Source organism: Chelonoidis abingdonii, chromosome 5 (genome assembly GCF_003597395.2).
Source record: "Chelonoidis abingdonii isolate Lonesome George chromosome 5, CheloAbing_2.0, whole genome shotgun sequence".
Classification (NCBI taxonomy): Eukaryota; Metazoa; Chordata; order Testudines; family Testudinidae; genus Chelonoidis; species Chelonoidis abingdonii.
The window spans coordinates 69,513,244-69,532,237 of record NC_133773.1 but is presented as its reverse complement, the minus strand read 5'-3'; the positions used below and the strand labels follow the sequence as shown (position 1 = coordinate 69,532,237).

The following is an 18,994-nucleotide window of genomic DNA, read 5'->3' as shown; positions in this document are numbered from 1 at the left end:
ACACCACTGTGCTTTCCTCTTTGTGACCGTAAGAGATGTCCTAACCAGACTGGACCAAGAGGGGAGGGATAGCTCAGTGGTTTGAGCATTGGTCTGCTAAACCCAGGGTTGTGAGTTCAATCCTTGAGGGGGCCATTTAGGGAACTGGGGTTAAAAAAAAAAAAAAAAAAGTTAGCAAATTTGCCCTGCTTTGAGCAGGGTGTTGGACTAGATGATCTTCTGAGGTCCCTTCCAACCCTGATATTTTATGATTCTAAGAGAGGGACTGAGATGACACCACTGGCTCCAGCGGAATCCCAACCATCACCTGGCACATCAGTCTTTGTAAATCCCACTCCCTTATGTCCTTTCTCCCCCCCATCTTCTCTTTTTTTTTCCTCCTTATCTCTCTCCTTTTGCCTTCCATTTAACAAAATTCTGGTTTAGCCAGCCAAGACTGCACATTTTATGACATTCTGGAAGCCTAAGAGCAAAGAGGCAACTAAAAGTAAAGCCCTAACCAGCCCAATGCTGGGACAAGTTTACCATGTCTCAGAACGGCTGTTAAGACCACATGCTGTGCCTGTGTTTTTCTAGCAGCAAGACTGTAAGTGAGTAAGCACCAGAGACAGAAACTGCATTTTCTGTCTTTTCTGTTCTCTTCGTTCCCCATGTGTGGGTTCATATTGTTTTGCCTTCTAGGAAATGGGACTGGACTTTAATAGCAGCACAATGACAGCTGCAGCCCACCTCAACTAACTTCCTCTCTTTTCCCCATAAAGGATGGTTATTACCACTGTTGATACAGTAACTCCTCGCTTAACGTTGTTGTTATGTTCCTGAAAAATGCGACTTTACGTGAAATGATGTTAAGCAAATCCAATTTCCCTATAAGAATTAATGTAAATGAAAGGGGTTAGGTTCCAGGGAAATTTTTTTCACCAGACAAAAAACTATATTATAATATATGTGTATATATATATACATACACAGTATAAGTTTTAAACAAACCATTTAATACTGTACACAGCAATGATGACTGTGTAGCTTGGTTGAGGTGGTGAAGTTAGAGGATGGGATATATCCCTGGGAATGCCTTACTGCTAAATGATGAACTAGCATTCAGCTTAGCCCTCAAGGGTTAACACATTGTTGTTAATGTAGCCTCACACTCTACAAGGAAGCATGAATGGAGGAAGGGGAGACAGCATGGAAGACAGAGGCAGAGACACAGAGAGAGAGAGAGAGAGAGAGAGTGTGTGTGAGAGAGAGTGTAATGTGGATTGCCCCTTTAAGTATACTGACCCAACTCTTAAGTACACTGCCTTTAAAAACATTAGGAACTTGAGTGGCTAAGTGTTATAACTTGGGTTTGTCACATCAGAAACTCATGTTTTATTCCCAGCACTGTCTGGTGTGATCTTGTCCTGTCTCCCAAGATAGAAATGAGGGCTTGGCCAGTATATAAGCATTTGGAATTGCTCAAATATTAATAGCCGTCAATGGAATACAGGAGATCAAAATTCATGTCTCCTAACTCCCAAGCTCTTTACACCTAGGCTAAAGATTTTTAAGTTTAGTGACAGGGGGGGAGGGGTACAAGTCATTATGCAGGATATTACACCTGATATGTGGGCAGGTGTGACAAGGCAGATGTGAGTGTCATGCAACATGCATAACACTTAACATCTGCCAAACCACTAGCAGATTCTATTTACGCTAGATCATGGTGAAATGCACATGCAAATGAAAACTGGTGCAAGATCACTTTCATAGGTGCTATGAAATTGGCCAATTTTGGTAATTCGAATATCTGAAGTTATGTAAACTTAAAATGTAAAGCTGACTGATTCACCAATGTCACCAGTCAAAACTGTCCAGACTGCTAAGCTTAAAGCCGAATTTTATTTGTGTGTTAGAACTCCCTATCAGAGCAGATAAATAAGAGTGTAACAGCTTGAAACATTCTCTATGGTTTAGTGAACATTTGGCCAAACAGTTCATTAAAAATATTACATGCTGTACCAAATATTTAGCTGAGAGTTTTTTTGGCAAGTTAAACCTAAAATCACAGGAAGTAAAAATTAACATATTTTAGCACAAAAGATCCTTATATCTTCATCTCTGCTATTTAAATTAAAACATTAAAATTGCTTCATTGTCATTAGCCAACTTTTTTTAAATAGAGCAACTAAGTTCTTGCATTCCAAGCAGTGCTTTCTAAAAAAATGTGAATTGATACGTTCTGCAGTAATCACTTTACTTAATAGCAAGTCATCTTTGAAATCCTTCATGGGTTAGAGAAACTCACCAGGAAAAGTGAACTGCTGCAGTCATATTAAAAATTGTTTGGATTCCAATCTGTGACCAAAAACGCTGTGAGAGTAGTTCTCCGATAGATATCCCATTGTACAAAACACTATGGTAGTATATGCACATGATTCCCCAGGGTATAAATCAACTTTAAAAAAAAAAAAAAAAAAAGTAATCACTGATTTAAGGACATATCAAGTGTACAGCAGCATAAGCCCAGTTCCAGAGAATGAGAAAATACATGGTGAATGTGTTACTTTGAAAAGTAACTAGAACTGGCATTGTTGATTTCCATGTTTATTGCTTCTCACTGAGCAACTGTGGTCAGTTTACAAACAAATGGAAGATTTCTTTTTCTTTTCTTTTTTTTTTTTTTTTTTTTTTTTTTTAAAGTCACCACGTCTGCAAAGTCAACTGGGACATGAATAATTGAGGATGTTTCCTTCATGCATCCACTACCAGAGATTTGTCACAGCCAAATATACCTTCCCTTTATTCCTGAATACCCTTTGTCTTCAATGACTGCATAACTATAATTGATTGGTTCCTGTAATGGGGACTGCCTCAGCATTCTCTTGACATTGCACCACCTATTATAGAAAACAGTCTTTACTAGTTATCACTGAAGGAGCAAATGGAACAAAACAGTCAGGCCAAGTGCCTATGAGATAATACCGCATTGCCTAATCTTTCCACTTTCATATATGCACAAACTTAGCACTGGGAAAAAATCATGCACAGATTGTAATTTTTTTATTTTATTTTTATATTATACCCATAAGGACAATTACAAGCGTGACCAGTTAGTTATATCAACCAAGCAAAACAAAACTAAGTACCAAATCAATATCTATTACTACTTAAACCAATTATCCAATATGAACAGCAATGTCAACAAACCAGTCCAACTAAATAAAACAAATGTTTAAATTCAAATCAAATCAAAAGTGAAACGTTTCAGTTACCTCAAATTCATTTGGGGGAAAATTAAGTTTCACGGAAAATTGTGAATTTTGACTTCTTGTGGAGTCAGATTGAAAAATGGTTTTAAATGTCAGAATATTCTGCCCAACAGAAATTCCAAGTGTTTCACCAGGTCCTCAAGAAGAACTACTGTGCTCTGAATCCAGGAAATTGCCTTAGAATGGTTAAGCACCTGTGATGTTATCTCCAGGTGGCATGCCTAAAATTAATGGATACATTGAACCAATTTCTTGTCTTATCTGGGGCCTCTGCATCTACTGCATTAAAAATGTGTGCTTAGCACCTCACAAATGTGTTGTGAAGATACATTGTTAAAGTTTGTGAAGCACTTTCAACACTCTGTCTGAGCGCCAGGAAGTTACCTGTAAGTCATGTGGGCAGTTGGATGGATCGGATAAATTAAGCCTGGCGACATAATGAATAATGAGGCTGAAAGTTATATTTAACTTCTACCCGTTCCAGTGAGCTTCATCCTCCTGTATGAACTCAGTGAGACAGGATCTGTGGGAATACCAGTTTATGATTGTCACGTAATCAGAGCGGTAGCCGTGTTAGTCTGGATCTGTAAAAGCAGCAGAGAATCCTGTGGCACCTTATAGACTAACAGACGTTTTGGAGCGTGAGCTTTCGTGGGTGAATACCCACTTCTGTGTATTTAATGCACACACACAAAAGGGCCAAATTAAGGTTACACAAGTAACCATTAATTCAGGCATCTACATTTTTAATGTTTGAACCTTAGTGTTCTTTTAATACAGTTTTTTGCATGTTATTTCTTAAGTTTTTTTTTTTAAATAGCAAACTAAAAAAACCCAGAAATTCTATCATGTGACATCACATTGACTCCCACAACTTTCAGATTTACAACTTAAACTCTGACCCTTGAGCTAACAAAGTGACAGCAGCAGTAGTCAGTCATTCTCTACGTCAGGGGTGGGCAAACATTTGGGCCTGAGGACCACATTGGGGTTGCACAACTGTATGGAGGGCTGGGTAGGAAAGGTTGTCCCTCCCCAAATAGCCTGGCCCCTGCCCCCCATCTGCCCCCTCCCACTTCTTGTCTCGACTGCCCCCCTCAGAACTCCTAACCCATCCAATCACACTCTGCTCCTTGCCCCCTGACCAACCTCTCTCAGGGTCCCCCCATCCCTAACTGCTCCCCGGGATCCCACCCCCTTATCCAACACCACCTGCTCCCTGTCCCCTGATTGCCCTCTTGATCCCTATCCACATCCCTGCCCCTTGACAGGCCCCCCCGGGACTCCCATTCCTGTTCTCCATCCCCGACTGCCCCCCCAGAACCTCTGGCCCATCCAACCACTCCCTCCTCCCCGATTGCCCTCCAGGACCCTCCGCTCCCTTACCCAATCCCACCGCCCCCTTGCCAGCAGCAGGAACTCGCAGCCACGACTCCCGGCCAGAGCAAGCTGTGCTCCCCAAGCTGCCCAGCAGGAGCGGCAGGCCAGAGTGCGGCCTGAGCGATGGCGTGGCTGCTGGGTGAGGGGAATAGGCTCCCCGGTTGGGGGGGGAGGGAGAGGGAGGGGCAGGATGGTCCCATGGGCCTTAGTTTGCCCATGTCTACTCTATATGGACAAGCTGCTAGAGGGAGATGAAGCACACATTTTGCCAGTCAGTCAGTGTCAGAGCTATTTGCAGATAGTAAAGGAAAGGAATGTTGAGGCTCAGGAATTCTGACTTCTAGGTCAGGTTCTGAATGGAATGTTACAGTGACTGATTATAGACCCATATGGCCTCTTCCGCCCCAATCCTAACCCCTTTCTGACCTTGCCAACCCTGCTTCTATTCCTCTCTGCTCCTTTTGCCTCCCAGTGTATCCTTATTTTCCCTTCTATTCCCCCTAAGCCTGCATCCCCCAGCCCTTCTGTTCCTCACCCCCTTAGGCCTGGTCGATACCTAAACTTAAGCCAACCTAACCCCCACTGTTGACACAGCTAGACTGATGGAAGAATCCTTCCATCAACCTAGCTACTGCCTCAGAGAGGTGGATTACCTACATCAACAGGAAAAGCCCTTCCATACATGTAGGAAGCATCTAAGCTACAGTGGCTCAGCTGCAGCACCAAAGCTGTGCCATTGTAGCACAGACATAGGGCTAGTTTATACTACAAGCACTACAGTAGCACTGCTGCGAGCGCACTCCCGTCGGTATAATTACTCCACCTCCGCGAGCGTCTCCCGCTGACATAGCACCCGTGTAGACAGCACTTAGGTCACTGCAACTTGTGTCACTCGGGGGGGGGTGGCTTTTTCATGCCTCTGAACAATGTAAATTATATCGACATGAGTGGTAGTGTAGACCAGCCAATAGTCTTGGGCAGCTTCTTCTTTCTCATCTATGCTTGCTGGGCATCAGCACTGGGAGCACTGAAACCACAGGAGAGTCTCCCTCCTTGTTGGGTGAAAAAAGTGTTTGTCCACAGGTGATAGGGTGTTTTTCTCATTTATCATTTTTCCGTGTGAATTCATTCAAAAACATAGTGATTGCCTAGTTTCACCTAAGTAGCTGTTGTTGAGGCATCTGATGCACTGGATGAGGGACTCCACCTATTGTGATAGGCACTGACAGGACCCATAGATTTTGAAAGGTATGCATACGGGGGCGGTATTGATCATCTTAGCAGTGGAGATGTGTCTACAGGTTTTGCATCTGTTGTTATAGCAGGGTGTGGTGTCATTTGGATTGGCGTGTCCTGGTCTGTGGGGAGCTTGCTTCTGATGATGAGCTTGGATAGGTTGGTGGGTTGTTTGAAGGCCAAAAGAGGAGGTTTGGGAAAGATTTCCTTCAGGATGTGGTCCCAATCAAATATGGGTTGCAATTGTCTGATGATATCCTGTATGGGTTCCAATATGGTATCTAGTTTTCCTCTACTGAAGCAGATTCTCTCTGGGCATTTGGGTGGCCCATTCCCATGATGAAATCTACTTCTTTGGTGGAATCTCCTTGTTGTGATGGTTGGTTTTAAGTATATTAAGGTGTTTATCCTGGACTTCCTCCTCGGAGCATATTCTGTGGTACTCTAGTGCCTGGCTGTAGATAAGATTTCTTGGTGTGTTTGGGATCTGTGGAGGTAAGTGTGATGATCCATGGGTTTTTGTACATAGTTGTCTGTAGGGTTGCATTGTTGAAGCTGATTCTAACGTATGGGCCTGTTCTCAACAAAGTTTGATGGATGAGTGGTGGTAGTTGACATTCTAGTGGAAATCTGTAAGACAGTTTAGGTCCTCCTTCTGCATCACAGAACCAAATTACCCGATATACATTTTTCCAAAAATTCTTCCTCAACATAGCCCGTGAAGAGGCTGAGGTATTGGGGAGCCATTCTAGCATCCCTGGCTGTTCCTATGGCTTGGACAAAGTGTTTGTTGAATGTAGAAGTGTTATGGGTGAGGATGAAATGGATGAGTTTGGCAATGTGTTTGGGGTTGATATCCCTGAGTGCTGTCCATTGTCTTGTAGATATTTGAGGCAAGCAGCAATTCTATCATTGTGAGGTATGTTGGTATATAGGGATGCGATATCCATGATGGCACTGATCGTGTTCTGAAGGAAATTGTTAATGTTGCAGAGTTTCTAAAATAAGTCAGTTGTGTCCTGGAAGAAACTAGCTCTGTGTGCGGTGAGTAGTTTGAATATGCTGTTCTCTCAGCAGTGGAGATATTGTGATGGATGTGATGTTTGTTAAAGACTTTACAATCAAATTTTTTTCCTTAAGCAGTTAGTATAAGATCAAGTAAGTGGTTTCATCTGCTGTGTGGTATCCTGTGACACGATTCTTTTTTCTTATGACTGTCAGTGGGGAAGTGGGTGGTGGTGTCATTTCTATTGTAAGAGAACTATTTGAGGCAGAGTTGGCAAAAGAGTTTTTAGTTCTCCATATTAGTATAGGATCGGGTTCTCTGATGGCAGAGAAGTTTAGTCCCTTGGTGAGTACTGATAATTCAGCTCCACTTAGAGGTCATCTTGATGAAGTTGATGACGATGGAATGTTGTGTAGTGACCATGTGGTGGGTTTTGGTGTCATGGTTACACAGCAAACCTGGTACTTGAGGCAATCAAGAGAGGACAGGATCCTACTCTGAGGCGGATGGAAGGATGAGGGGTGAGGGTTACAAAGCAAAAGGCAAAGATATACTTTTTATGTATACATGTGCTTGTTTACATTATTTAAAATTATTGTATGACAAAGTTACAAAGTATCAGTTGTGTGATTTGTGCAGGCTATACCCTACAGTATCTTCCAATGATCACAAACAGGAATACATCTTTGTGATCACTCAACTATTTGAGATTCTCTGTTCTAGCATATTCTCTTCTCTCGTTATAGTTAGTATGGCAACACCCATTTTTTTCATGTCGTGCGTGCGTGCATGTATGTATGTATGTGTGTATGTATGTATGTGTGTATGTATGTATGTATCTTCTTACTGTATTTTCCACTGCGTGCATCAGATGAAGTGGGTTTTAGCCCACGAAAGCTTATGCTCAAATAAATTTGTTAGTCTCTAAGGTGCCACAAGTACTCCTCGTTCTTTCTTCAAGCACTGCTGCTTGAAAATTAATCATAAAGCAGTACAGCATGTTTGCCAATTGGTCCGAGTATGTGTGTCCATATACCACTTACCCTACAGCCCCTTCCTACAAAGTGGCAGATAAGGCTTTGGGGAAAGAAAACAAACCTTAGGAGTAGTCCCTGGCTGTGTCCAAGACCACCTCCCTGAGCTCCTGTCCCGATTCATCCGTGCTCAAGAGTTCATTAGGTACAGGCCTGACTAAATATGTACCTAAATGTATATGCTACAGTGTGGGTGAGTTAGTTACTCATAAGCTTCTTATAGTAACTAACTTTCCGACACCACACACTAAGTATTTAGGTATATATTTAGTAATCTGGGAATTGAAAAATTGGATGTGAGAAAGTTAAATTTCTTTGAGAACATTTAACTTTTGTATTCCCTGTCTTAAAACATGTAACCTTAATACTTCAATAACAGTTTGATATTTAACTTCCTGGTAATAAAAAAGAACATTCAGAAAGTTGAACATGTGGAGAAAGAAGCTGGTTATGACAGAAGTGCTAGAATAACCTGATACATAGTGACGTCTATTAGGAGATGCACAACAAAAGAGCAACTCATTCTAAGCATCATGAAAGTTGTGTTCTTCACTTCTATGTATCTCCTGCTCACACAATTGTCTTCTTTGCCTTGTCCCATTAATTGGTATTAGTGGCTCTCTGTTTTTCTCTAAGCATTCTTGAGAAGCACATATCCTAAGTTGACAACAATTTTCTTCATATCATCCTTCAGCATCTTGAACAGTCTTTTTCCTAGGTCTTCCTCAAAATCTTTGTCCTATGACTACCAGCTCTTGTACCCTGTGGCCAACATATACTCCAGCTGAGGCCTTATCAGCACAGAATAGAGCAGAAGAATTGCTCCTTGCGTCTTACTTACAACACGCCCGCTAATACATCCCAGAAAGATGTCAACACTAACAAACAAACAAAAAAAAAAACAAGGGCTGTCAAACGATTGAAAAAAATTAATTGTGATTAATTGTGCTGTTAAACAATAGAATACATCCAAAAAGAGTAGGTTGTATATCTTCATTTCAATTACAACACAATACAAAGTGTACAGTGCTCACTATTTTTATTACAAAAATTTGCACTGTAAGAAAAAATAGTATTTTTCAATTCACCTAATACAAATAATGTAGTACAATCTCTTTATCACGAGATTTGAACTTACAAATGGAGAATTATGTACAAAAAATAACAGCATTCAGTAATAAAACAATGTAAAACTTTAGAGCCTACAAGTTCACTCAGTCCTACTTCAGCCAATCGCTCAGATAAATAAGTCTGGTTACAATTTTCAGGAGATAATGCTGCCCGCTTCTTGTTTAGACTGTCACCTGAAAGTGAGAACAGGCGTTTACATGGCACTGTTGTAGCCAGTGTCGCAAGATATTTATGTGCCAGCTGAGCTAAAGATTTATATGCTTCAACACGATTCCAGGGGACAATTCTCCCCCCAGGGAGTTCAACAACAAATTTAATTAATGCATTTTTTAATGATCATCATCAGCATAGAATCGTAGGAATAGAAGGGACCTTGATAAGTTATCTAGTCCAGTATTATGTAGACCATTCCAGACATGGAAACATGTTCTCTGGAAAGGTGGCTGAGGCATATGGATGTTTAACATATCTGGCACATAAATACCTTGCAACATCAGCAAAAGTGCCCTGCGAATGCCTGTTCTCAGGTGACTCTGTAAACAAGAAGCAGGCAGCAGTATCTCCCGTAAATGTAAACAAACTTGTTTGTCTTAGTGACTGGCTGAACAAGAAGTAGGACTGAGTGGACATGTAGGCTCTAAAGTTTTACATTGTTTTGTTTTTGAGTGCAGTTATGTAACAAAACAAATAAATCTATGTTTGTAAGTTACACTTTCACAATAAAGAGATTGCACTACAGTACTTGTATGAGGCGAATTGAAAAATACTATTTCTTTGGTTTATCATTTTTACAGTGCAAATATTTGTAATAAAAAAGAATAAAAAGTGAGCACTGTACACTTTGTATTCTGTGTTGTAACAGAAATAAATATATTTGAGAATGTAGAAAAACATCCAAAAATATTTAATACATTTCAATTAGTATTCTATTTAACAGTGTAATTAATCTAGATTAATTTTTTTTAAAGTAATCACATGAGTTGACTGCAATTAATCATTAAGCCCTCGTGTTGACACATTTAGCTTTGTGGTCCACTTAGACCCCATATCCTCTTTCGCAGCACTATTTCCCAGGCAGTCATTTCCCAATTTGTATGTGTGCAATTGATTTTTCCTTTCAAAGTGGAATCCTTCATATTTGTCCTTATTGAATTTCATGGTCTAGACTTCAGACCATTTCTCCAGTTTGTCCAGATCATTTTGAGTTTTAATCCTATCCTCCAGAGCACTTGCAGCCCCTCCCAGTTTGGTATCATCCACAAGCTTTATAAGTGTATTCTCTATGCCATTATACAAACTACTGGTGAAGATATTGAACAGTACTGGAGCCAGGACTGATACCCGCAGGACACAACTCAATATGTTCTTCCAGCTTGACTGTGAACCATAACTATTCTCTGGGAATGGTTTTACAACCTGTTATGCACCCACCTTACAGTAGCTCCATCTAGGTTGCATTTCCCTAATTTGTTTATAAGAGGGTTATGAGAAACAGTATCAAAAGCCTTACTGAAGTCAGGATATACCACATTTACCATTCCTACTCTATCCACTAGGCTTGTTACCTGGTTTGACATGATTTGTTCTTGACAGATCCATGCTGACTGTTACTTATCACCTTATCTTCTGGTGTTTGCAAAATGATTGCTCCAATATCTTTCTGGGTACTGAAGTTAAGCTAAGCTGATTGATGTGTAATTCCCTGGGTTGTCCTTATTCCTCTTTTGATAGATGGGCAAATATAGTGACATTTTCCAGTCCTCTGGAATCAATCCCATTTTCCATGACTTTTCAAAGATAATCGCTAATGGCTAGGACTGTCAAGTGATTAAATAATGGTATTCTATTATTAACAGTGCAATTTTTAAAAATATTTTAAATATTTTTGGATGTTTTCTACATTTTCAAATATACTGATTTCAATTACAACTCAGAATACAAACTGTACAGTGCTCACTTTATATTTATTTTTATTACAAGTATTTGCACTGTAAAAACAAAAGAAATAGTTTTTCAATTCACCTAATACAAGTGCTGCAATCTCTTTATCATGAAAGTTGAACTTACAAATGTAGAATTATGTACAAAAAAACTTCATACAAAAATTTTTTAAAATGTAAAATTTTAGAGCCTGCAAGTCCACTCAATCTTACTTCTTGTTCAGCCAATCGCTCAGACAAAAAAGTCTGTTTACATTTGCAGAAAATAAATGCTGCCCACTTCTTGTTTAAAAGCTCACCTGAAAGTGAGAACGTGGCACTGTTGTACCTGGTTGATTTTCTTTTTTGGTGGTTCAGGTTCTGTAGTTTCCACATCAGAGTGTTGCTTTTCTAAGACATTTGAAAGCATGGTCCACACCCCGTCCCTCTCAGATTTTGAAAGGCACTTCAGATTCTTAAACCTTGGGTCAAGTGTTGCAGCTATCTTTAGAAATCTCACATTGGTACTTTCTCCATGTTTTGTCAAAACTGCAGTGAAGGTGTTCTTAAAATGAACAACATTTGTTGGGTCATCATCTGAGACTGCTATAACATGACATATATGGCAGAATGCAGGCAAAACAGAGGAGAGGACATACAATTCTTTCCCAAGGAGTTGAGCCACAAATTTAATTAACGTATTATTTTTTTAAATGAGTATCATCACCATGGAGGCGTGTCTTCTGGAATGGTGGCCGAAGCATGAAGGGGCATAGCATATCTGACACGTAAATACCTACAAAAGTGCCATGCAAATGCCTGTTCTCGCTTTCTGGTGAGACTGTAAATAAGAGGGTAGCATTATCTCTATAAATGTAAACAAACTTGTTTTTCTTAGCCATTGGCTGAACAAGATGTAAGACTGAGTGAATTTGCAAGCTCTAAAGTTTTATATTGTATTGTTTTTGAGTTCAGTTATATAACAAAAAAATCTGTATTTGTAAGTTGCACTTTTACGACAAGATTGCACTACAGTACTTGTATGAGGTGAATTGAAAAACACTATTTCTTTTGTTTATCATATTTACAATGCAAATATTCGTAATAAAAATACACACTGATTTCAATTTCAGCACAATACAATATATATGAAAATGAAGAAAAACATTGAAAATATTTAATAAATTTCAACTGGTATTCTATTAATAGTGTGATTAAAACTGCAATTAATTGACAGCCCTACTAATGGCTCAGATAGCTCCTCAGGCAGCTCCTTGAGTATTCTAGAATGTATTTCAAAAGGCCCTGGTGACTTGAAGACATCTAAATTGCACTGCTACGGACTAGGGACCGAATGGTTAAAGCAACATTTCTTCAAAAAAATTCAGATTAATTCCATCAGCAACGACCCAGTCACACTGAATGGAAGCCCCTTGGAAGAAGGGCAGTCCTTCACCTACCTAGGTAGCATCATCGACCAGCAGCAGGTGGCACAGACCAGGACACAAGAAGGATTTGGTAGGCAAGCAGCCTTCTTACAGTTCAAGAAAATCTGGGCTCCAGAGGCTGTCTTTGGAAAAACATAGATGTCACAATTGAAAAAAAAAAAGTTTTGAAAGGAACGAAACGAAAAGAAGAAGAGAAAGAAAAAGAGAGCAAGGAGGAGAAGAAAGAAAGAAAAACGTTGAAAAAGATGAGAATGAGAGAACGCTGGAGAAAAAAGAGAGTAGAGGAGAAGAAACAAAAAGATGAGAGAAAGAGACGAATCAGAAGGAGAGGTGGGGCTGGATAGAATATTACGCAAGCAGCCAACTAACATCACCAGGGCATGCGGTTGGAATCCCAAGCAACGGGAAAGGAGGGTCGTCCAAGAAAACATTCTGGCGACGCGAACCTTTCAGGCTGATAGCAAAAAATGGGCTTATACCTGACAGCTAGAGCGAATGCCAGGATAAGGTTGCTGGAGATTTGTGGTTGGCGCGCCCATACCTCCGATGGTCTGGCCATGATGAGTGAGTGTCTTCAGAAAGCCTAGGGATTACAGTGGATGAGAAACTGGATAGAAGAACCAGTGTGCCTTAGTTACAAGGTGGCATGATTGTTGGCTGTATAGTAGGGGCACGCCAGAGATCGAGGGATTGTTGATCAATCCCCTCTATTTGTTCATTGTGAGGCCTCATTCTGGAGATACCTGTGCTCCAGTTTTGGGCCCCACACTACAGAAGGATGTGGAAAAAATTGGGAAAGAGTCCATGGGATGGGCAAACAAAAATGATTAGGGAGTTTCTGAGAGCAGCATGACTTATGAGGAAAGGCTGCGGGAAACTGGGATTATTTTAGGTCTGCAGAAGAGAGAAAATGAGGGGGATTTGAAGAATGAGGGGGGATTTGATAGCTGCTTTCAACTGCCTGAAAGGAGGTTCCAAAGAGGATGGATCCAGACTGTTCTCAGTGGTGCCAGATGACAGAACAAGGAGCAGTGGTCTCAAGTTGCAGTGGGGGAGGTTTAGGTTGGATATTAGGAACAACTTTTTCACTAGGAGGGTGGTGAAGCACTGGAAAGGGTTACCTAGTGAGGTGGTGGAATCCTCTTCTTTAAAGGTTTTTAAGATCAGGCTTGACAAAGTCCTGGCTGGGATGATTTAGTTGGGAATTGGTCTTGCTTTGATCAGGGGGTTGGACTAGATGACCTCCTGAGGTCCCTTCCAACCCTGATATTCTATGATTCTATGAACTTATCTAAGTAATTTTTAACTTCTTCTTTCCATATTTTAGCCTCTGATCCTACGACCTTTTCACTTATGTTCACTATACTAGATGTCCGATTTCACCAGAAAGGTTAGTAGCAAATAGAAACAAAAAAGTTGTTCAGCACTTCTGCCTTTTCCACATTTTCTGCTATTGTTTTTCTCCTCTCATTGAGTAATGGGCCTACCATGTTCTTGGTCTTCCTCTTGCCTCTAATGTATTTGTTCAATGTTTTCTTGTTTCCCCTTTTGTCTCTAGATAGTTTAATTGCATTTTGTGCCTTGGTCTTCCAAATTTTGTCCCTACATGCTTGCATTGTTTGTTTATATTTATCCTTGGTAAGTTGACCTAATTTCAATTTATTGTAGGACTCTTTTTTAGTTTCAGATAATTGAATATCTCCTGGTTAAGCCAGGGTGGTCTCTTGCCACACTTCCTATCTTTCCTACGCAATGGGATAGTTTGCTTTTGTGTCCTTAATAATGTCTCGCTGAAAACTGCCAACTGTCTTGAAGTGTTTTTCCCCTTAAACTTGCTCCCCTTGGGATTTTACTTACCTACTGCCTTCTTGAAATCCATTATCTTCTCTGTGCTGTTTTCCCTCCTACCATGTCTTAGGATCATGAACTATCATTTCATGATTCATTTCTTGTTTCTGTTTCACTCTTGAATTTGTCAAATAACATTTTAACTTTAAATAAGATCCATCATTGATGTTAAAATAAGAGACTAAGAAAAACCTAAGCAAAAGCCATCTTTTACCTTTAACTTAGTATCTGAGGATAGGTCTACACTAGCACAGTAAATCGATCTAAGTTATGCAACTTTAGTTACATGAATAACTGAATTGAAGTTGATGTAGTTAGATCCACTTACTGCGGTCGCTACAATGCACTGTGTTGATGGGAAAGCATCTCCCGTTGACTTCTCTTACGCTTCTCGTGGAGGTGGAGTACAAAAATTGATGGGAGAGTGCTCTCCCATCAATTTAGCATGTCTTCACCAGACCTGCTAAATCAGGGGTGGCCAACCTGTGGCTCCAGAGCCACAGGCTGCTCTTCAGAAGTTAATATGCGACTCCTTGTATGGGCACCGACTCCAGAGCTGGAGCTACAGGCGCCAACTTTCCAATGCGCTGGGGGGTGCTCACTGCTCAACCTCAGGCTCTGCCACAGGCCCTGCCCCCACTCTCTCCACCTCTTCCCGCCCCATCCCCTGAGCCTGCTGTGCTCTCCCCCCAACCCCCCAGAACCTCCTGCATGCCACGAAACAGCTGATCGGGGGGTACGGGGAGGTGCTGATTGGCAGGGCTGCCAGTGGGTGGGAGGCGCTGGGAGCAGGGTGGAGGAGCTGATGGGCAGCTGCTGATCCATTACTGTGGTTCTTTGACAATGTACATTGGTAAATTCTGGCTCCCTCTCAGGTTCAGGTTGGCCACCCCTGCGCTAAATCAACACTCGCTGCATTGACTGCAGCAATGCCGATCTACCGGTAAGTGTAGACATGTCCTGAGTTTACCAGAGGAAATTTAGGAAGGCGAATCAAGTCTCACATTTGCATGCAGGAAACAATCTGTGAACAAGTGTACAAAATGTACCTGTTTTACTAGTTTCTTCAATCCACCAGCAATGCAAGCCTACAGGTGTTCCGTTTCCACACTTTACAGGAAAATAAACGGATCCTTTTTTGGTTCACTTAATTACCAAGTCTGACCTTTAAAGGAGCATGTTCTCACAAAAAGATTTTTCTAAAAACCAGGCAAATGCTCTTTAACAAAGCCTAAAACACAAGTAATTCTTATACAGAATTTTTAATAAAGGGATCTCCTGCTCCTGACCATCTCTAAGTCAAATTAAACAAGGCAGCTTAGCACAATATATATGAATAGCTAGTTAAAACTAACTTAATAGTGACTTAATACCAGCTCACGTTGTTTATCCAGGCCCAAAAGACCACTACACTACAATAACTCCATTGTCGTATTTTGTACCTATTTGCAAAAACAAGTAAAACTCAGTACGTTTGTTTCAAACGGAAAATACATCATGTTCATGTAACAGCTATCAACTTTTTTCTACTTGCCAAAGCAAATCAAGGAAGAAGCTCAAACTCATTTTCCTGTTAACAGATGGACTGAGAGGACAGTCAGTCAGCATAACAATAGTATATATAGAATGGTCCTTCTGCTATTAATCTATAATTATTATGCACATGTGCATAGCATAACCACATTAGTGCAGTTGTGTATAGCTATTCTGCACTGAAACTGCAAAACCACATGCTTTTTGAATATTTGTTCATTTAATAGATTTGCTCATTTAGTAGACTTAAGTTTCCTAACATGTGATCTAAATATACTGACCATAGCACTTCCAGTCCTATTAAATATATTACATGTAAATATCATAAGCAGCTACCTATAAGTGGGAGCCTCTCAGGTGGTCAGTAAATCAGTCTGCAGACACAGTATAACAGGCTCTATTATATTATATCTTAGGTATTTTACAACTCCCATGACCATGATCAATGAGCATCTCACAATCATCAAGATGTTTATCCTCACAAGACCTCTGTGCTATTTGCCCCATTTTACAGGCGGGGAACTGAGGCACAGAATGACTAAGACTGCCTCAAGGTCACACAGATGCCTGCAACAGAGCAGGAATTGAATACCGAATCTCCCACTGCCTAGGTTAGGGATCTAACCACTGGATTATACTTCTAAAAGATTCAGGGAAGCTTTTTTTCATCTTAGCTTTTAAATCTCTGGGGCAGGGACTGCACATGTATTTGGACAGCACTTAATGTGAGTATTAGCAGAATACAAATAAAATAGATTTTTAGCTAAAATAAACATGAGGGTGACAGAGAAATATATTTCCATTTATAGCCAGTTCCATGACACAAATGCATGTGATGACATTCAAAAGTGCAACTCTTATTTCAGTAGATCTAGCCCGGATCAAAGCTAGACTGTCTTTTCAATATACAAGTAACTACAAACTGTAAGATCACTCACCAGGTCACATTATATAAATTACCAACCCCAACATCATTAGATTCAACTTCAAACAGCCAGGTAATCTGGAGCTGTGAAAATGAAAGCTGCATCAGACTCAGAAGCATTAAACCTGTGGTTATCTGGCCTTTAACATCCCTCATACTACTACTAAGATGCAGGAATTTTACTTCTCATGCCCATAAACACAAAAGAGGAAGCCAACATTGTCAACATCAGACTAAAATATGTCCTCTCAGACAGAAATAGCATCCACAACTCAAAAGGCTGCTTGCAGAGTCAGAAAGAAAACTCTAAACAAAAGACCTTACCAGAAGAACTTCATTTTTAATTGAAGTTTGGTCATCCATCCTAATGTTATGTACTGAAGGTTAGAAAGATATAGACTCATAGAAACACAGGGTTGGAAGGGATCTTGAGAAGTCATCAAGTCCAGTCCCCTGCACAAGTAGTCATCAAGGTATATATGGAGAAGCTTTGCCCTTCAGGAATCAAACTTTTCCTGAATGGGCAAAAAGGAGCTGCCATGAACACGTGAGAAGAGTATTAACGAAACCTCTGTCATTTTTGATAGTGCAAGAGCTCTCCACAATGAGATTAAGAGGTCTGTACCATTGCTAGTTTGGCAGGATACAGCACAGCCTCATCAAAGACTTATTATGTGGCTGACAAAGCCCTCAGACAGTAACCCCACAAGCCAACAATATCCAAAGAGAACTAGGTAGTAAGATGTGAAGTTACCATTTCAGAATGGGAACATGCTTGGCCTAGATTGCTGCAGGGGCTGGTAATAGAACATTTATTATGATTTGTAAAATGCAGTATGAAGTCTATCATTTCCAGGTCACTGATTCAAACTGGCTAAGACCAGTAGTGACTCCAACTGATGGCTATTCTGTGGCCAAGAAAGAGCTGATAATCTCAGCCCAGCGCCCAGCAGTAAACTGTTCATTTCTGGCTGAAAGACTGAAGCGAAAGTATGTGGTGCATATAACACAATTTTTTTCCCCTCAGGGTTTACTGTGTGTGAATGGCTAGTGATCTAATGCTCAGAGCAAGAAAAAGGGGGAGTGGCGAAACAAAGACAGAGGGTAACAAGAGTAACCGGAGACCTAAATAATACAGCTTACCAAATGGCACCTCTTATTAAGCAACCAGCATTAACTCTCCAGAATAGCTACTTCAGATCTTAAGGCAGCAGAAGCAAAAGAAGAGGAAAGGGCTGAATCTGTAAAAGCTAAATTTTAATCTGTATTTTTCATTGCTGATTAGATTCTTTCATTGTGACATTTCTAATCTCTTTGAAGTGTGTCTGCCATGAATGAGTCATAGGTAATATCACCTGATTGAGTGAGTGGGATGGGCAAAGTCCTTGAGCTAAATACTGATTGATATAAATATAGAGCTAACTAGCAAGAGTCCATCCTTGAGCTGAAAAAAAGCCAGACTTAGTAAGCCACTGAAAGTGAGAACATAGAAGCTCGGACCAAGTGGTAGTAGGTGACTTAGTGGACTAACGTAAAGGAAATGTTCAATAAACTAAATTTTAACATACAGGGGGACAAAACTCAGTGCAAACTAGCACTATCAGAGTGAAAACCCCAAGGTAGCCTTGCAGATAGAACACTAGCAGCAAACTGAGGAGTGTGGGGGATACCCAGTTTACTGCACTAATGGTATTATTCAAAGCCCACTGAAATCTTTCCATTGACTTCAGTGATCTTTGGATTAGGCCCAGAGTACACGATGTGTGAGTACTAGCCTTGGGAGCATGAACTACCCTTCCATCACAAAGATGGGGAAATTTCCACATCAGCCGTGCAGAGGATCTTCTAGCTGGTGTAGCTATACTGTGAATAGAGGTCTTCACTTCACAGTAATGGGGCTTTTCTCAAGCAGGGAACAGCCACATTTCAGCGCACGCGCGCACACACACACACGCGCTTGACTTTCACTAGAAAAGTTAAAGGGATTTTGTACTAAAATCATGTATTTATTTATTTAAGGGCTTGCTGATACTTACTCTACTAGACAGCAAGATTACTGTTAATCTATCATTTGTGAGAAACTACAAACTAGTGACTAGTGTTTTCTTTGCAGCACATGAACGTAGGTAATCAGTGTCTTGGGGAGCCTGATTTTGCACTTAAGAAAAAAGGAGAATTCTGTGATCACACAATTTCTTTCCAATATTTCTCTCTTTCTTAAGGTTAAGATTCTAGTAGTAAATCCTATTATCTTTGCAAGAGTAAGAAAAAAAAAATCAC

At 40.5% G+C, this 18,994-nt stretch overlaps 1 protein-coding gene across 1 annotated transcript in view; it reads right to left on the bottom strand.

Annotated features, from left to right (window-relative positions):
• KLHL2 (kelch like family member 2) overlaps positions 1 to 18,994 on the bottom strand; it is a 105,213-nt gene that overhangs the window by 67,545 nt on the left and 18,674 nt on the right. The gene's annotated exons all lie outside the window — the stretch shown is intronic.